The sequence below is a fragment of the Sorex fumeus genome, unplaced genomic scaffold (genome assembly GCF_029834395.1).
Source record: "Sorex fumeus unplaced genomic scaffold, SorFum_2.1 ptg000003l, whole genome shotgun sequence".
NCBI classification, from domain to species: domain Eukaryota; kingdom Metazoa; phylum Chordata; class Mammalia; order Eulipotyphla; family Soricidae; genus Sorex; species Sorex fumeus.
In genome coordinates, this window is record NW_026606060.1 from 38,274,482 (window position 1) to 38,293,135 (window position 18,654).

Below are 18,654 nucleotides of genomic sequence, written 5' to 3' on the forward strand. Positions count from 1 at the left end.
CTCTGTCTTTTTTTCCTAATTTCTTCACAGGTTGGATAAACCTTGTAAATCAAGTAATGTTTCTCAAGGGGATGGGGGAAGAAAACACCACTGAGCAGAGAAGTCTTTTATTGTCTATTAAAAATAAAGGAAGCAAGCATTTAGACATGTAAACACACTAGCTCTAATCTTTCTATCTTCATTAGCAATACCAACCTAAAGGATTCATGAGCAGCATTGCTGGGTCACAAGAGAGTTCAATTTCTAGTGTTTGAAGAATGTCCATATTGTTTTCCAGAAAGGCTGGACCACACATCATTATTACCAGCAATGGATGAGAATCTTTTTCTCTTCACACCCATGGCAGCACTGGTTGTTCTTTTTGATGCATGCCACTCTGTGGTGTGATATGAAATTGTTGTTTTGATGAGTGTCTCCCTAATAATTAGTGATGTAGAACACTTTTTACATGTCTTTTGATATTTGTATTTCTTCTTTGAGAAAGTTTCTGTTCAGCTCTAGTAACTATTCTTGAGAGGTGTACTGTCTTTATCTCGTCAATAAACTCACTCTTTGGAGGAAGATGTTCGCTGTACTCATAAATTTCTTTGCAATTCACTCTAAAGACCCATTACTGTCCCTATAATATTACCTTGGGAACTTTTCTCTGAACTTTTTCTAACTTTGTCATAGCCTCAACATAGAAACAGTAAGCCTTGTCAGTAAAATATTTCCCAAGGTATAGCAATTGAAGCAGTTTGTATTTGTAGTAATATTTTATTGACTAAAGGCCATCAAAGGAGGCCTCAAGAAGGATGGTAGACAAATGGTAGACAAAGACTATTAATAAGACAGATCAGAAATCTCACATTTTTTTTCTATTTTAAACAGCAGAAGTAAATTTCAAGAATTAATGCAAGGAGTAAATGTTGTGATCTAAAAGTGCTTACTGTACTTATAGTTACTGTCTGGAATCAGATCCATTATATTTGTTGTTATCTGCTCTTTCAAATTAGGTGTTCCTTTTCTTTTTATTAGTGCAAAAACAAGAATCTGCTATCTTGTAATTTCTTTAGAGAATTTCCCTAATTACCCCAGCCTTCTTTTCATTATCTAGAAAGCAGGATACTATCCCTTATTGTGCAGTACTGAAAAGATTTTAGGAATTAAGTGTTACTGAGTTGAGCAAATTTCCTGCCATTTAACAATCAATAAAAAATATACATTGCTTTTAGGTGTTTTTGCTAAAATCAAGTGTAGTATCTATTCTTATCTGGTATGTCCTCTATCTGATGACAATGTATCAGAGATAGATCTTTGGATCTGGGAGTTAGAATAGGAGCTTGTTCCGTCAACTCCATACAGCAACCTAATATTGCAGAACCTCCAGAAATGGTAGACTTCCCTCATAAAAATAAATAAATAAATAAATAACAGAATTCTATATTAGTACTATTTCTTTGAGATTTAGCAATAAGCCTACACTAGGAAACTGATTATTTAATGTAGATTACATAAATGACTTCTTCGTGGTATTTGGATGTTGGTGCATAAACAATGAAGATAGAAACTGCCAGCAATGAGCTACATCTATTCAAGTGTAATTATCTGGTTCAGGTTGTTAGGCATTCAAATTAATCAATGTTCATGTCCAAGTTCGTGTTGACAAGAACACCGACACCACCAATTCCTCTTTTGTCACATGTTCCGAGGAACAGTTCTTATCCAGTGTTGAAAATGGCGTGATGTGATCGATGCCTTCTCGTCTTGGTCAGACAAATGATGTTGTACTTGATCTTCTGGGATCCACAATCAGGCCCCCGATGTATCTTTATACATGCGTTGAAAGTACAGACAGTCATTTTAGTTCTTCTTCGTTTTGGCAGCCTAGTTTGGCCCTGAGATTTTACCACCCTCTCCTTGTTCATCTTTTTTAACACTGCCGTATTGGGGGCTCTTTCAGGATCAGGTGAATGAGACCCACTGTTTTTACTATTTTTGGCATATCTAATACGCCAAATATAGCTTTCCAGATTCTGCCTGGAGAAGTTATACATGGAGCTGGAGAAAATCTAGGAAGAAGATCACACCTTCTACAAGATCATTGTCTATATTTTTTTTGTAAACTACCTTTATTTTTATTTCTTTTTCAGATACATACTTTTAAATAGGATGTGTTTCATTATTCAGACATTCAGGCCATATTGACTTCATTAGTGTTGACAGAAAAGAAGCATAAAAATGCAAAACATTGTTAGCTTAACCTGAACATACCTGCATTACCTCTGATTGACCAGTTTGTGTTGCCAATAAACTTATTCCTTGGCAATAAAATGGAGCACTTGAAAATATTGCTAAAAAGCAAATGTCTACATAGAAGGTGTGTATATTAATTCAATTATGGACTTAAAATATTTTAAAAGTATAAATACCCTTATTTGCTCTCTGTGATTTTAATGCCAAGATAGGACTGAGAATATCGGCTGAAGAACTCTACATCAAGACCCATGGCCTAGAAGGAACAGAATGACAGACTGTCTGAGTTCTTCATGTCAACCAAGACCATCCATGGTAACTCACAGTTCCAGAAGGCTGAATCTAAATGTTGGACATGGGAGTCTCCCTGTGGACAGTTCCACAACAAAGTTGATCACATCATATTTAATCAACGGCTGTTGTCCCAAAATTCCAAAAGCGATTAGACAACCATCAGACAACCTATGGGATACAGCGAAAGCCGTAGTAAGGGGGAAAATTATAGCTCTGCAAGCATATCTTAAGCCTGTAGAAAGGATGCACATAAATAACTTGACCTCACAGCTCAAAACCTTAGAAAAGGATCAACAGAAAGAGCCTAAATCAGGCAGAAGGAAAGAGATCATAAAACTTAGAGCAGAAATCAATGACATGGAAACCAAAGAAACAATCGGAAAGATTAATGAAACCAAGAGCTGGCTCTTCGAGAAAATAAACAAGATAGATAAACCACTAGCAACACTCACAAAGAAACAAAGAGAGAGAACCCTAATAAACTGAATCAGAAATGAGAAGGGGGATATCACAATAGAAACAAAAAAAAATCCAAAAGATGATCTGAGACTACTTTTAAAGTCTGTATGCCACGAAACAAGAGAACCTAGAAGAAATGGATAAGTTCCTCGACTCCAATAATCCCCCAAAGCTGAATCAACAATATCTGGAGTATCTGAATAAACCTATTAATATCAACGAAATCGAAACTGTAATCAAAAGTCTTACCAAAAACAAAAGCCCAGGTCCAGATGGATTTACTAGCGAATTTTTCCAAACATTTAAAGAGGACCTACTGCCAGTCCTTCTCAAGCTTTCCTAGGAAATTGAAAAAACAGAAACTCTCCCAAACAGTTTCTATGAAGCCCATATCTCTCTAATACCAAAAGGAAACAAAGACACCACGAGAAAAGAAAACTACAGGGCTATATCCCTGATGAACATGGATGCGAAGATTCTCAACAAAATACTAGCAAATAGAATTCAACTGCTCATCAAAAAGATCATACACCATGACCAAGTAGCATTCATCTCAGGGATGCAAGGCTGGTATAACACTCGGAAATCAATCAACATAATCCACCATATCAACAAAAGAAAAGACAAAAATCATATGATCATATCAATAGATGCAGAGAAAGCATTTGACAAGATCCAGCACCCATTTATGATGAAAACCCTAGCCAAAATGGGAATAGAGAGGACTTTCCTCAATATAGTTAAAGCCATCTACCACAAGCCTACATCAAGCATCATCCTCAATGGGGAAAAACTGAGAGCCTTCCCTCTAAGATCAGGGACGACACAAGGATGTCCACTCTCTCCACTGCTATTCAATATATTACTGGAAGTACCTGCAATAGTGATTAGGCAAGAAAAAGATATTAGGGGCATCCAGGTAGGAAAGGAAGAAATCAAGCTCTCACTATTCGCAAATAATATGATACTATACTTAGAGAACCCAATAAACTCCACCAAAAAAACTCCTAGAAACAATAGGCTTGTATAGTAAAGTTGCAGGCTATAAAATCAATACTGAAAAGTCCATGACTTTCCTATATGCAAATAGTGAAAGAGAAGAAAGTGACATGAAGAAAACAATACCGTTTAGAATCGTGCCCCAGAAAATCAAGTACCTAGGAATCACCTTAACTAAGGAAGTGAAGAACCTGTATAAAGAAAACTACAAAATGCTACTTCAGGAAATAAAAGAGGATATGAGGAAATGGAAAAATATCCCCTGTTCTAGGATCAGGAGAACTAACTTTGCCAAAATGGCAATACTTCCCAAAGCACTGTATAAATGCAACGTGATCCCTATTAGGATACCCATGACATTCTTCAAAGAAATGGAGCAAACACTCCTGAAATTTATATGGAACAATAAGCCCCCACGAATAGCTAAAGCAATTCTTGGGAAAAAGAAAATAGGAGGAATCAACCTCTCTAGCTTCAAACTCTACTACAAAGCAGTAATAATTAAAACAGCATGGTACTGGAACAAAGGCAGAGCTGTAGACCAATGGAACAGGGTTGAATATATTGACATCTACCCCCAAGCATACGAGCATCTAATCTACGATAAGGGGGGCAAGAAAAGTGAAGTGGAGCAGGAAAAGCCTCTTTAACAAATTGTGCTGGAAAAACTGGATGGCTACATGCATAAAAGTGGGCTCATATCTCTGCCTAACTCCATGTACAAAAGTAAAATCAAAGTGGATTAAAGACCTCAACATCAGATCGGAATCCATAAGGTACATTAAGGAAAAAGTTGGCAAAACCCTCCATGACATAGAAGCTAATGCTGTCTTCAAAGATGTCACACCGCTGGCCAAGCAAGTGAAAACAGAGATAGACAAATGGGACTATCTTAAACTAAGAAGCTTCTGCACTTCAAAAGAAAAAGTGACCAAAATACAAAGACAGTCTACAGAATGGGAAAGGATATTCACTAAATACACGTCCAATAAGGGGTTGATATCAAAGATATACAAAGTACTGGTTGAACTCCACAAAAAGGAAACATCCAACCCCATCAAAAAATGGGGAGATGAAATGAATAGAAACTTTCACAAAGAAGAAATTTGAATGGCAAAAAGGCACATGAGAAAATGCTCCACATCATTAATCATCAGGGAGATGCAGATCAAAACCACAATGAGATATTTCACACCACAGAGACTGGCCCATATCCACAAGAACAAAAGCAACTGGTGCTGGCATGGATGTGGCGAGAAAGGGACACTCCTTCGCTGTTTGTGGGAATGCCGACTGGTTCATCGTTCAACAGTATGAACGATTCTCAAAAAATTAGAAATTGAGCTCCCATTTGATCCAGCAGTACCACTCCTGGGAATATATCCCAGAGAGGCAAATAAGTGTAGTTGAAGTGACATCTGCAATTGTTTGTTCATTGCAGCACTCTTTACAATAGCCAGAATCTGAAAAAAACCTGAGTGCCAGAGAACAGATGACTGGTTAAAGTCTACACAATGGAGTACTATGTAGCTGTTAGAAAAGATGAAGTCATGAAATTTACATACAAGTGGTACTACATGGAAAGTATCATGTTAAGCGAAATGACTCAGAAAGAAAGGGATAGACATAGAAAGATTGCATTCATCTGGGGAACATAAAGTAACAAAATAGGAGACTAACACCCAAGAATGGCTGAGATTAGTACCAGGAATTTTACTCCATGGCTTGGAGGCCAACCACACATGCTAGGGGAAAAGGGAGCTCAGATAGAGAAGGGAACACCAAATAAAGGTGTTGGGAGGATCCTCCCAGGATGGGAGAAGCATGCTGAAAGTAGACTATAGATCCAAACGTGATTGTCACCCATTGCCTCTTTTGCAAACCACAACACCCAATAAGAGAGAGAGAACAAAAGGGAATGCCCTGCCACAGAGGCAGGGTGGGATGGGTGGGATGGGGGGTGGGAGGGATCCTGGGATCCGTGGTGGTGGGAAATGGGCACTGTTGGAGGGATGGGTATTTGATCATTGTATAATTGAAACCCAAGCACAAAAATCTGTAAGTCTGCAACTGTACCTCATGATGTCTGACTAATAAAAATAAAAAAATTTTAAAAAGTGATGAGTAATAGGATGTCAAGTGATGTTAACTGATCAAGTGACATAAATGACTGTGGGCTAAGAAAAAAATTGTGACAACCTCTTCTTGAACAGCTAAAAACGCAATCAATTAATTTATAGTAGAAGTTTAGTGTGTGTATTCACCTACACTTGCTGGGAAATCATCAATTAATAAATTGTTCATTTTTAAGTTTCTAGTCAACAATGAGAACACTAAACTTTACTGTTCTCAAGTTGGTTGTTTAACCGCACGCATGGATGTCCAAACTCCTTAAAACTTTCTCCCAAAGGGTTATCCAGTAAATCACATTTAAATAAGGGAAGCAGTGAATTCTCAAGTGTAGTAGATTGTCCTTCAGAATCTTCTAACTGTTGAAAATGACTTTAGGCACAGCCTTTTTCAAGAGCAGGGGTAGCAGATGGGGGCACTGAATTAAGTTGCATTGCCATCTAGTGGCTGTATAGTATAATGCAGGGACGGAGAGCTTGTAATGAAAACTGGTTACATGTTGAATTGAAAGAAAATTAGGAATCACCTTTCCTTCCCTTATTTAACCAGAAAAATAGATGAAAAGGAAAAGGGAATAGCTACCTTTATGGTACAAAATTTAACTGTAGTATTTACATACCACAGGTTACTTGTTCCTTCACTAGAACAACATGAAGTGTATGACTTTGGCTAAGTTGCTGTTTTATCTATCTGCGTAACCTCCCACAAATCAATATGTTCTTAGTTTTTAAAATATTTTCTAGAAATTAGTGATGTAGAGCACTTTGAATATCTGTATTTCTTCAATAGGTAGAAACACTATGGTCGTAACACTTTGGTTTTTAAGTATCACTTGGGTACATGAAAGGACTTTATGAACAATAAATTAAGAGTTCTAAAGTAATGCTTTATTATTTTTAATGCTGAGATGAAAGTTGATGCATCTAATCCAAAAACACATTTCAATGGAAGTTCATTCTTGTGATTTACTTCCAAGGGGATGTATTGGGCACTTAAAATCATTGATTTGGACAGTATATTGTGATTATAGCTTTAAGAACAGTTTCAATAAACATCCAATTCTACTGTCACTCAAGGCAGGCAGTCACTCTGGGTACAACGAAAGAGCTTGATTATCAATAATCCAGCATGTTAGAAGTTGGTGAATTCACATCCTAAAGAATCTTTTTGCCTGTGTGATTTCAAACTGCTACGCAGAGAAAGAATAGCACATACATTTTCAGAAAGGACAAGCTGAAGATCATTGGATATCAGGGTAGTCAATATACTCCTTTGTGGGCTGGATCTCTGAGGTATGAGGGCTCAACCTACATGTTAATTTCCTTGTGGAGCTTTTGGGAGCTGGGCAAGATAGGACACATGATCTTAATTTTCTCAACAACACTTGCCGATGAGAGTTTGATCATTTACAAATTTGAAGTTATCTCTTAATATCATTGAGTTTGGTTTTAGTTAATCTGTACCAACTTTAGTATTTGCACATAAGAGAGAATGTTTGGTACTATGAAGTTGGAGATGATGTCCAAAGCCAGCAAAAATGCTATGTAAAATAATAATAACAAACTCAGGCCAGAGTGATATGGCCGGTAAGGCTCTTGCCTTGCACACAGACAACCCAGGTTTGACCTCTAACAAGAATGATGCCTGAGCACAGTGCACAGAGTAAGCCCTGAGAACAGCTGGGTGTGGCCAAAAAAAAAGAAACAAATAAACAAACAACTAAATCTCAGAAGCACTAGTTGTATGTCAGAAAAGTAGATAGTAATTGCTGAGAGGTAGAACGAACTTGTAGATAGAAAGTACTGAAGGACCAAACTATTGATTTAAAAATATCATCTTATAATTTCCCATCACCAATGTCCCCAGTTTTCCTCCGACCCCTCCACCTCCAGCGTGTCTCTATGGCAAGCACTTTCCTTCTCTCTCTCCCTCTGCTTTTGGGCAATGTGGCTTGCAATACAGATACTGAGAGGTTATCATATTTTTTCCTTTACCTACTTTCAGCACGCAGTTCTTATCCAGAGTGATCATTTCAAGCTAATGTAAATTGTCTTCTATGTCTTTATTTATTGTTGAAAGCACCTTTCTCTCTCTTTAATTATATGGCAGATTTGAAAATGGTCCAAAGAGGGATGGGTGTTGGAGCATTCTATGACTGAAACCCAATCGCAATCAGATTTGCAACAGTGTATCTCATGGTGATTAAATTTTTAAAAAGCTTTTGAAAAGCTATACTCCCACCTGAAAACATTACCTGAATGTAAATAAATAAATAACAACAAAATCATCTTATAACAATGAAACTATCCCAAATTCCGGTTTAAGTGTCTTTAGATAACATAGCTACATTCTAAATAATTAACAGATTAATCTTTCTTGGTGCCATTGCCTCAATATTCAGTTTTAAATTTTTTTCATGTATGAAAATTTTGACCACTTTAAGTTGTGGAACAACATGTAAGTTAGAGATTCAATCAAAAAATGATAAACTTTATTGTTGATGAGAATACCAACCTGTCCAGCCTTTTTTGGAAAATTATATGGGCATTCCTCAAAAAACTAGAAAGTGAACTGCCATACGACTCAGCAATACCATTTCTGGAAATACACTCTGGGGGCCAAAAAAAAAAAAACACTGTAGTAGAAACATCTTCATTTTCATGTTTATTGCAGCACTATTCACAGTAGCCAGAATCTGAAAATAGCCTAGTGCCTGAGAACAGACAGTTGGATAAACTATGGCACATCTACACAATGAAATGCAAGCACCAGGAAAAATGAAACCATGAAATTTTCATATAAATGGATGGGCATGGACAGTATCATGATGAGTGAAATGACTCAGAGAGGGACAGACATAAACTCACTGCACTCATTTGTGTGACATAAATAAATATACATATATATATATATTATATGTAAAAAATACTATGAGACTAACACCCAAAGACAGTAGAAATAAAGGCCTGGGGGATTGGTCCACAGTTAGAAGCTTGCCTAAGTACTTGGGAGAGAAGGCAGTTGGGATAATGATGGGACCACTATGACCATGAGAGTTGGAAATGATGATCATTATGACAATAAGAATTGGAAATGATGACTCCGGAAAATACCTGTGTGCTGAAAGAAAATAAAGAAACAAACATAATAACCTCTCAGTACCTGTTCAGTACCTAGGTGGCAGGAGAGAAACTGAGGATATTGGTCATGGTAAATATACACTAGTGGAGGGATGAGTGTTGGAACGTTGTATGACTGAAATCCAGTCATGATCAGCTTTGTAACTGTGATTATGGTGATTCAATTAAAAAATGATGTGATTTAATATTTTTGTAAAAACTCATTATTCTATTGGTTTCTGTACCATGTATTGTCTTCTATGTGTTTATTTGTTGTTGAAAGCACCTTTTCACTCTCTTTAATCATATGGCAGATTTGAAAATGGTCCAAAAGTCATACTTTCTCTTTCCAAATCCATTTTCATCCTCCTCACTATCTTCTGACATCCAGAGAATTGCATTTTAGGCAGATTGATGGATGGCCATCTATCCACAAGTCATTTGCTCCAAATGGCTCCCTTCTGGGCTTTCTCAGCACAAGAAGTATTCATTAGACCTTCAAAACACAGAAATAAGAACAACTCTGTCAAAAAAGACACATTCATGTCCAGGAACAGTCTAGAATCATATTCTTGTAGGGTATGTTTTACTTTGTCTCCACATGTCAAGGACAACAGGAAAACTTTAGATATTTTGTCAAATAACAAGATAGCAAAATAAGAAAAAGTAATTCTCTGGTTGGTTGAGGAAATAGAAAATGTTCAAAGTGTGAACAAAGACAATCATGTTTTAAGAACTTATTTTGAACTTCCATGCTTTAATTTCCTACCACACATAGTATAAATTTTTATTAATCATACTTTTTTCTGTCTTCAACTGCCTTCTCCTCCCCTGGATTTCATCTTAACTCTTTCAGTTATCACTATCATTCCAGATGAAGCCCAGAATTTACATTCACTGGGAAAGATTCGTTGACCTGCTTTACTAGAATCTATGCGTCACAACAGTTCCCTTGGCACGCTCTACTATCTTAATGTGACAGATGGTTAGCAGGCAGAGCCTAAGTTATTCATGCCTCCCTGCTTCAAGTCCTTCACAGTGACATTTTGAATCAACTCCTTTCAAGAGTCTATTCCCCCTCTGGATTGAATCTAGGTTAGCTTGGTGATTTTCTCTGGCTAATAGAAATAGAATATGGATTCGCTAATTCCAAAAACTCAGAAAGATTGCAGTGAAATTAGGCTTGACAGGAACCTAATGAAGGGATACAAATTCATGAACAGTTTTCTCCATCTATTAACACTCAAGTACATGCCTCCATGGTTCATAAGAGCAATGATGACATACAGACACTTTTGACTTTGCATTAAAGAATTTCACTTATTTAGAATTAGTATATTGATGCTGGTCTTGGAGAGAGACTTTTAAGGTTAAATGATTATCAAAGTTAAACTGAGAAGAATGGTCACATATTTGTGACTTAAATCAGAAGCCAGATAGCTCTTAACTTGATATAGCCAACCTATGTTCAATACGCAGCATTGCAGATGATCCCCTTAGCTGAATTTACCCAGAGGTAAATTTCCAGCATAGCCTGTATGTGCTGAAAACTTATAAACAATAACAACAAAAAGAAAACAATTGTTTACACATAAATTGTCTTAAAAGTAAGCTCTTAATTTTTCCTTTGACCTTCAGTAACTCCCATACTTGAATTTCAATAATTAAAGAATTATTGGAAAATATAAATGACTTTGTAGTTTTTACTTATTAAGTGTTGTAGTTATTGCTGGCACAACTCTTAAAGTCACAAAACCTCAATATGCCAGTTGCCTTGGAAATGAAGGCTTGATATGATCCCATATGATGGCTAATTCTGCCAAATCACTTTGGAAAAACAAGTTTTAGAGCATCCAAGAAAGACAAATAACTTGACCTGAAAAATAAAAAGCAGTCAGGATCATCAGTGTGTCTTCACTCATAAGTAAAAGGGAATAAATGTTTTAGGAAATATTGGTGGGTCCTATTGGAGGTTTTGGGCTGGAGTGATCACGCAGCAGGTAGGGTGTCTTCCTTGCATGCGGCCAACCCGGGTTCGATTCCTCCGCCCCTCTCAGAGAGCCAGGCAAGCTACTGAGAGTATCTCGCCCACACCATGGAAAAGTCTGGAAAGCCACCCGTGACGTATTCAATATGCCAAAAACAGTGACAACAAGTCTCATAATTTGTTGTGAGACATTACTGGTGCCTGCTCGAGCAAATTAATGAACAACAGGGTGACAGTGACAGTGACTGGAGGTTTCATAGACTTCTCAATTGTCAGGGTAAAGTTAGGACTTTGAGTTCAAGGAGGAGAAAGGAAAGAACAACTGGAGCTCATTTCTACTTCTGTGTCAGCTCCAGGATCCTCTGTTTTAGCAATTAAATAACTCCAGTATGCTTTCTTGATTCTAATTTCCTGTCCAAAGAAGGTACATGGGTTTCTGAACAGCTCTCAGCATCAAAATTCTTTTTTCAATAGAACACGTCGCATTTCTTTCTCTATTTTGTTATCTTAATGTTTAAATTTTTCATCAAAAGCTAATGAGATAGAACAGGAGTTTAATGAAAAGCACATGTCTGACCCAGGTTTGAGTCTCCCCACCCTAAGCACCATAGTGTAGCTCTCAAGGTACCTGGTCATCAGTGGGGTAGCCCAGGGTTCACAGGGACTTGAAACATGCTCAGGACATGACATTGAACTGCCCAGCCTGGTTGACTGAGGACCACTGCAAGTGAGCCCCAAATTATATAAGCATTGCTTTGGAGTCCCCAGCAAACACTCCCTATCTTAGAAAAGTATGTTGGAAAAATTTTTAATTATGCCACAAAAACAATTCATATGAAAGCACACTTTCCAATGCTTAATTTAGATTTCAAATACAATAACTGACATTTACTGTAGTCCCTAATTATTCCAGTATTTAATAGAAAAATTAATATCTGCCTTTCCAAAATCATAGTTAGAAGAGTGAAACTATTCCTAAGGAGGAAATAAAGAAATATGGATTCACAAGAATATTTCTGAGAATGGAAAACAGTTCTATGTAGCTCTGTAAACAAGAATGTTTCTCACCCATAACCATTGAGTTAGAAATTACTGCACTCAATTATTTTCTATTTTATCGTATAAATATATATATATTTGCATACATATTTGGAATAGTGTTGTAGGTTTGACAAATTATTCAAAATCATAGTTGTCTGCCAAGAAACCTATAATTTTTTTCACGTGAAAAATAAGTACAGGGAGGGGTATGGTGCTGCCACAAGGTCAATCTGTACCTGTGAGGCGAGTGCATCAGCAGCCTTATGGTGCATCAGACTTCCAGAAACCCCAAAATTGCTGCTGTGCCTTTGTCCAGACCCCAAAAACTTGGGGCAAAGTTTACCAAGAAAGTAAACAACCAAAAATTAGGCATGTGGGAGACATACCCCCAGACCACCTTGGGCTCAGCTATATAATTGGAGGCATGGCCTCTCTGATTCCTGATCAAACTGCTTAACAGCCATAATTCCAGGGACTCCGAAACAAATCTCGAAACCCAACGGCTTTCGGCAGAAATGCGTCCAGTCTCTGCAGTAGGTTACCAGTGCTGGGCCAACCCAGGTGGGAATAGGTTTTGTGCCTTGGTCTGTTTCCCCTGATGGCCCAGTGGCCAACATCCTCCAGAGGCCACTGGACAGTCAGGTTTGAACCCGCAGTGATGAGACACACGAGGCCTACAGGATGGAGGTGGAGCTGGCCCTTTCCTTCCCATCCCAATGAGAACCCAAGCCATCGCCCATGAATGGCCTCTCTAGTTCCTGATCAAGTTGCCTAATGGCCATGAACCCAGAGACTCAGGAACAAATCTTGAACCCAGCAGGTTTTGGCAGAAATTCCTCCAGATTTAAGTGTTAAAACTTCGGATTTTCATCTCATGGGAAGAGAGGCAGTACTGGCTTGTCCTTCATGCCCTACTGAGGTCACGAGTTGCCCCCCATGAGCAGCTCTCCGGCAGGGCCATGGCACCAGAGGCAAAAGGACTTAATCAATCCAGAGCCCGGCAGCTTGCGGCAGAAAAGTGAATGGACTATGCGTTAACCTATGGCACCATGCCTCTCCGGGAGGGAAAGGGTGTTGCTCCCTTTCGCCTCCCCTCCCACCCCCCCGCAGCAAGGTGGCCACCGCCTGAGAGCTTATTGAAAGCCAGGTATGAGCTGGTGGTGACGGGGAAACTGCAGTCTCATGGGAAGAGGGGCTGTACCAGCTCATCATTCACGCCATACCGAGGTCACGAGTTGCCCCCCACGAGCAGCTCTCCGGCATGGCCATAACACCAGATGCACAGAAACCAATCTCGTAATTATTCTGGCTCTTTGCAGAAATTCCTCCAGATTTACCTAGTAAAATATCAGAAATCCAAAATCACCCGGCCGCTATTGCAGCCGCATAACATCATATGTTTCTCATAACCAGCTATAGAAATCAAATTATTTCACAGTGCCTTTTCAGCAATTCTGATTGTTGGGAGGAAATTCTAAACAATAATAGTGCATCTTTTATTAAAGGTAAAGGTAAAGGCCCTCCCGTTGATCGTCGATTTTGCTCGAGCGGGCCCAATAACGTCTCCATTGGAGACTTTGTTGTTACTGTGTCTGGCATATCGAATACTCTCGGTAGCTTGCCGGGCTCTCCGAGAGGGGCGGAGGAATCGAACTCGGGTCGGCCATGTTGGCCGCGTGTAAGGCGAACGCCCTACCCGCTGTGCTATCGCTCCAGCACCTTTTATTAAAATTATAAATGTAATCAAAATAGAGAGAGAGAGAGTTAAGTAGAAATTATCTGCCTCACAGGCATTGGGAGGGGTGGGAGGGGGGTATATTGGGGTTTTTGGTGGTGAAAAATAAGTACCTGTGAAGGGAAAGGTGTTTGATCATTGTATGACTGAGACTTAAACCTGAAAGCTTTGTAACTTTCCCCACAGTGATACAATAAATAAATATAAGAAAAAAACTTCAGAATTTCAAAACTGCACGGCCACTACTGCAGCCACGCAACATCATATGTTATTCTTAACCAGCAATAGAAAACAAATTGTCTACTGTCACCTTTTCAGCAGATCTAAGTGTTGGGGTAAAATCCCAAATAATAATGGTGGGTCTGGTGTCAAAATATTGAATGTGATCAAAGTAGAGAGAGAGTAATGTGGAAATTGTCTTCTCCACAGGTACGGGGAGGGTGTGAGATGCAGTTATACTGGGGGTTTTGGTGGTGGAGAAAGGGCACTGGTGAAGGTACAGGTGTTTCATTGTCTGACCGAGACTTAAACCTGAAAGCTTTGTAACTGCTCTCACAGTGATTTAATAAATAAAATAAAATAATGGGAAAAAAGTAAGGTTGGATTTCATGCCAATTCAATCAGCTAATCAGTCGCTGAATAAATAGCAGTTTTCCTACAGAGCCTCCTGCCCCCGAGCCTGGCTGTCCTCACCAGGGCCCGTTGGAGGAGGGTGTGTTGAGTTTCCCTCTCCGCCACAAGAATAGCCCCGACAGCTGAAGACCTCCAGGACCCAGCCAAAGCCATGCTGAGACCACTCTCCACACGCTTGGACAAGGAACCAGAAGAGGAACCCAGGTTTGTGGGACCCGGGGCTGAGATCGCCAAGCCTGCTTGGTTCGGGACTGGGCCTCCTCCACCCAGCTCCCCCACCTTCCAGTAGCTAGACAGTTACACCCACCAACTGCCATGTAACCCCATCAATGGCCATCCAGAGACTATAATATCAAGTTCCTCTCATTCTCTAGTTCTTGTTCTCAGAGAATCCAGCAGGCTACTGAGAGTATCATATCCACCTATATGTCTGACTAGGAACACCTATAAAGAGTGATTAGAGGCTGCCCCAAAAGCCACCATCCATCTTGGAGAGCCCGGCAAGCTACTAAGGGTATCCCGCCCACATGGCAGAGCCTGACAAGCAACGCATGGCATACTCAATATGTCAAAAGCAGTAACAATGAATGGTCCTCATTCCCCTGACCCTGAAGGAGCCCCCAATATGTCATCAGGCTACACTTGCACATGACAGGGATGAATGGGGATGTTACTGGGCCCGCTTGAGTGAATTGAAGAACAACAGGGTGATAGTGATATTCCTACATGAAAAAAAAAAGAAAAATAAGTACAGGGTCAGAGAGATAGTATATGTGTTAAGGTGTGTGAGTTCAGGACTGTTTGCAGGACATGTGCATTCAGTGGCTGAGGGATGCCTCCCCAGGCCTTCCCAGCAGAGAACAAAGAGATGAGGAACCACAGACTGATCATAAAAATGGCCTACTTAATGCAGAGCTGTTCACAGACTTATAGAACAACTGAGGGGGTTCAAGGTATAGGACTGCAGACAGATGTAATTGATCTTTACAAAGGTAAAACATTTCACAAAGGCATTTCTCTTAGGTGGGTTAACTCAAGGAGACACTCTGTCTCCCAGGGGCTATCTGGAGAGATTCACCCAGGGACGACAAGCATTATATTGCTTTTCTCTTTACCTATCTACTGGTAAATGTTAAACAATTAAGCTTACTTCTTATTAATATTTGCAGCTATTTGGATAAATAAAGATGTATAGATTTCAAAACTTAGTTATCTGGTCTCTGAGGGTAAGGAAGGTTTTTACCGTAAATCCCAGACTAAGTTCTCAGTTCAGTTAAGCTTGTCCCCCTCGAGGGTCCTGTCCCTTAAACCATAAAGGCTTGCATCAAGAACATGCTTTATGCTTTTTAGACTGTTTCATTTTGATTCCACAGAAGTTTTGTTGCTCATCCTAAATCCATCCAGGTCCTGTGGTGACACCTCCCCACCACCACTTTTGGGGTGTTTAGAATTGCAGTAACCAAAGCCCAAGTCAAGTAATTATAACTGATGCCCAGGAGTAGATATATTTCAAAGTCAATCAACCACCAAATATTAGGATCACAGCATTAGCAGTCTTTCTGTGTTTAAGCAAAGAGCATTGCTCTATAATAAAATATGACAAGTTATAGGAGAAATAGAAAAACAAGTAATTCAGTTTAAATACAAAACCAGAATCACCAGAAGTTTTGACTTATAAACAAACCAAACATGGCAGATGTAGTAACTAATACAAAGGAAAGGTTAAAGATAAACTCAGGGAATTAGATGTCTTGTAAGAGAACTATAAACTTCTCTAGGAGGAGGAAAGGGGCAATTCACTGATAAGCCTAAAACACTTAGGGTTAATATTCAAGAAAGGTGCATGCCTTGCATATGGCAGACTCCTGTTGAACCCAGCACCTCTTGGTCCCCAAGAATCACTGGGTATAGTTATAGAGACCTCTGAGTACCACAGGTTGCCTTTCTAAAACCCCACACTCACTGTTATAAATAAAATAAATGTGATAAAGTTGAGAAAAGTCATCAGAGTGTAGGTGGATTCTTACATGTGGAAGATTTAGAAGGTACATTATTCTCACAGATAACTAAACAAGGATTTTTGTAGCATTATAGGTGAGAACTCAGAAGTCTTTTATAGTATATTAAGCGATGATTAAACTGATTAAAGAGAGATGAGGTGTGATCTGTAAATAGGTATTCTATGCTTGCCTGTGCAAAGTCTACCAAGGAATATCTAATTGGGAAGTCAGTAATAAATAGGGCCAAAGAAAGGAGAAAAAAATGTCTTTTCGAAATCACGAAATTTACATACAAGTGGTACTACATGGAAAGTATCATATTAAGCGAAATGACTCAGAAAGAAAGGGATAGACATAGAAAGATTGCATTCATCTGGGGAACATAAAGTAACAAAATAGGAAACTAACAGCCAAGAATGACCGAGATTAGTACCAGGAATTTTACTCCATGACTTGGAGGCCAACCACACATACTAGGGGAAAAGGGAGCTCAGATAAAGAGGGGAACACCAAATAAAGGTGTTGGGAGGATCCTCCCAGGACGGGAGAAGCATGCTGAAAGTAGACTATAGACCAAACATGATTGCCACTCAATGTTTCTTTTGCAAACCACAGCACACAAAAGGAGAGAGAGAACAAAAAGGAATGACCTGCCACAGAGACAGGGTGGGATGGGAGGGATGGGGGGTGGGAGGGATACCGGGATCCATGGTGGTGAGAAATGGGCACTGGTGGAGGGATGGGTATTTGATCATTGTATAATTGAAACCCAAGCACAAAAATCTGTAAGTCTGCAACTGTACCTCATGATGTCTTACTATTAAAAAAATTTTTAATAAAAAAAAGTCTTTTACCCCCAACCACCATTTTAGCCAGCAATGGGATGGCCCTTTCCTTCCCCACTCCCACCCCTTCTCCCAGGGCAGTCCTTACCCACTCTGGACTTTGGGGACCCATTGACACCCACCCTATGCACATAGAGCATTCTCCAGGAAAAATCACATACTATGAAAAAACTCTGACATACATAAAATTACGATTGTAGACATCAGCAAAATAATCTTTCATACCAATTGCCATGACAATAGAAATCCATTACAGAATTAAGAAAGGGAAAGTATATGACCCTTAAAAGCTGAACAAATCATTACTACTCTATCAGATTCTATGGGATACAGCAAAAGCTGTACAGAGCAGGTCTACATTACCAAAAAAAAAAATCAGCATACTAAGCAGACATCTTGAAAACCCATAGAAAAAGCAAGAAATAAATACAAATAGAAGGAAATTTTTTTTTGCTTTTTTTTTATTAGTGAAACACCATGAGGTACAGTTGTAGATTTACAATTTTTTGTGTTTGGGTTTTGATTATACAATGATCAGATACCCATCCCTCCACCAGTGCCCATTTTCCACCACCATGGATAATATTCCCCCCACTCCCATCCCCCCATCCCCCCCTGCCTCTGTGGCAGGGCAATCCCCTGTGTTCTCTCTCTCCTTTTCGGTGTTGTGGTCTGCAAAAAAGTCATTGAGTGGCAAACATGTTCAGTCCATAATTTACTTTCGACATGCATCTCCCCTCCTGGGAGGATCCTCCAAACACCCTTTATTTGGTGCTCCCTTCTCTATCTGAGCTGCCCTTTACTCTAGAATGCCCGGCTGGCCAATAAGCTATGGAGTAATCCCCCTGGTGCTGATCTCAGCTATTCTTGGGTATTAATCTCATATTTTGTTACTTTATATCCCCCAGATGAATGCAATCTTTCTATGTCTATCCCTCTCTTTCTGACTCATTTCGCTTAGCATGATACTTTCCATGTTGTACCACTTGTATGTAAATTTCATGACTTCATCTTTTCTAACAGCTACATAGTACTCCATTGTGTAGATGCCCCAAAGTTTCTTTAACCAGTCATCTGTTCTTGGGCAGAAGGAAATATTTTTTAAAATAAAAAATAGGAATCAATGTTCTGGAGCGATAGCACAGTGGTAGGGTGTTTGCCCTGCACGCAGCCAACG

The 18,654-nt window shown here is 39.2% G+C and overlaps 1 non-coding gene across 1 annotated transcript; it reads left to right on the plus strand.

Annotated features, from left to right (window-relative positions):
• Window positions 1-1,203: 1,203 nt before the first annotated feature.
• LOC130029504 (U2 spliceosomal RNA) lies at window positions 1,204-1,385 on the plus strand. The gene has a single exon (XR_008793366.1). It is a non-coding gene; the product is annotated as a U2 spliceosomal RNA (small nuclear RNA).
• Window positions 1,386-18,654: the final 17,269 nt, after the last annotated feature.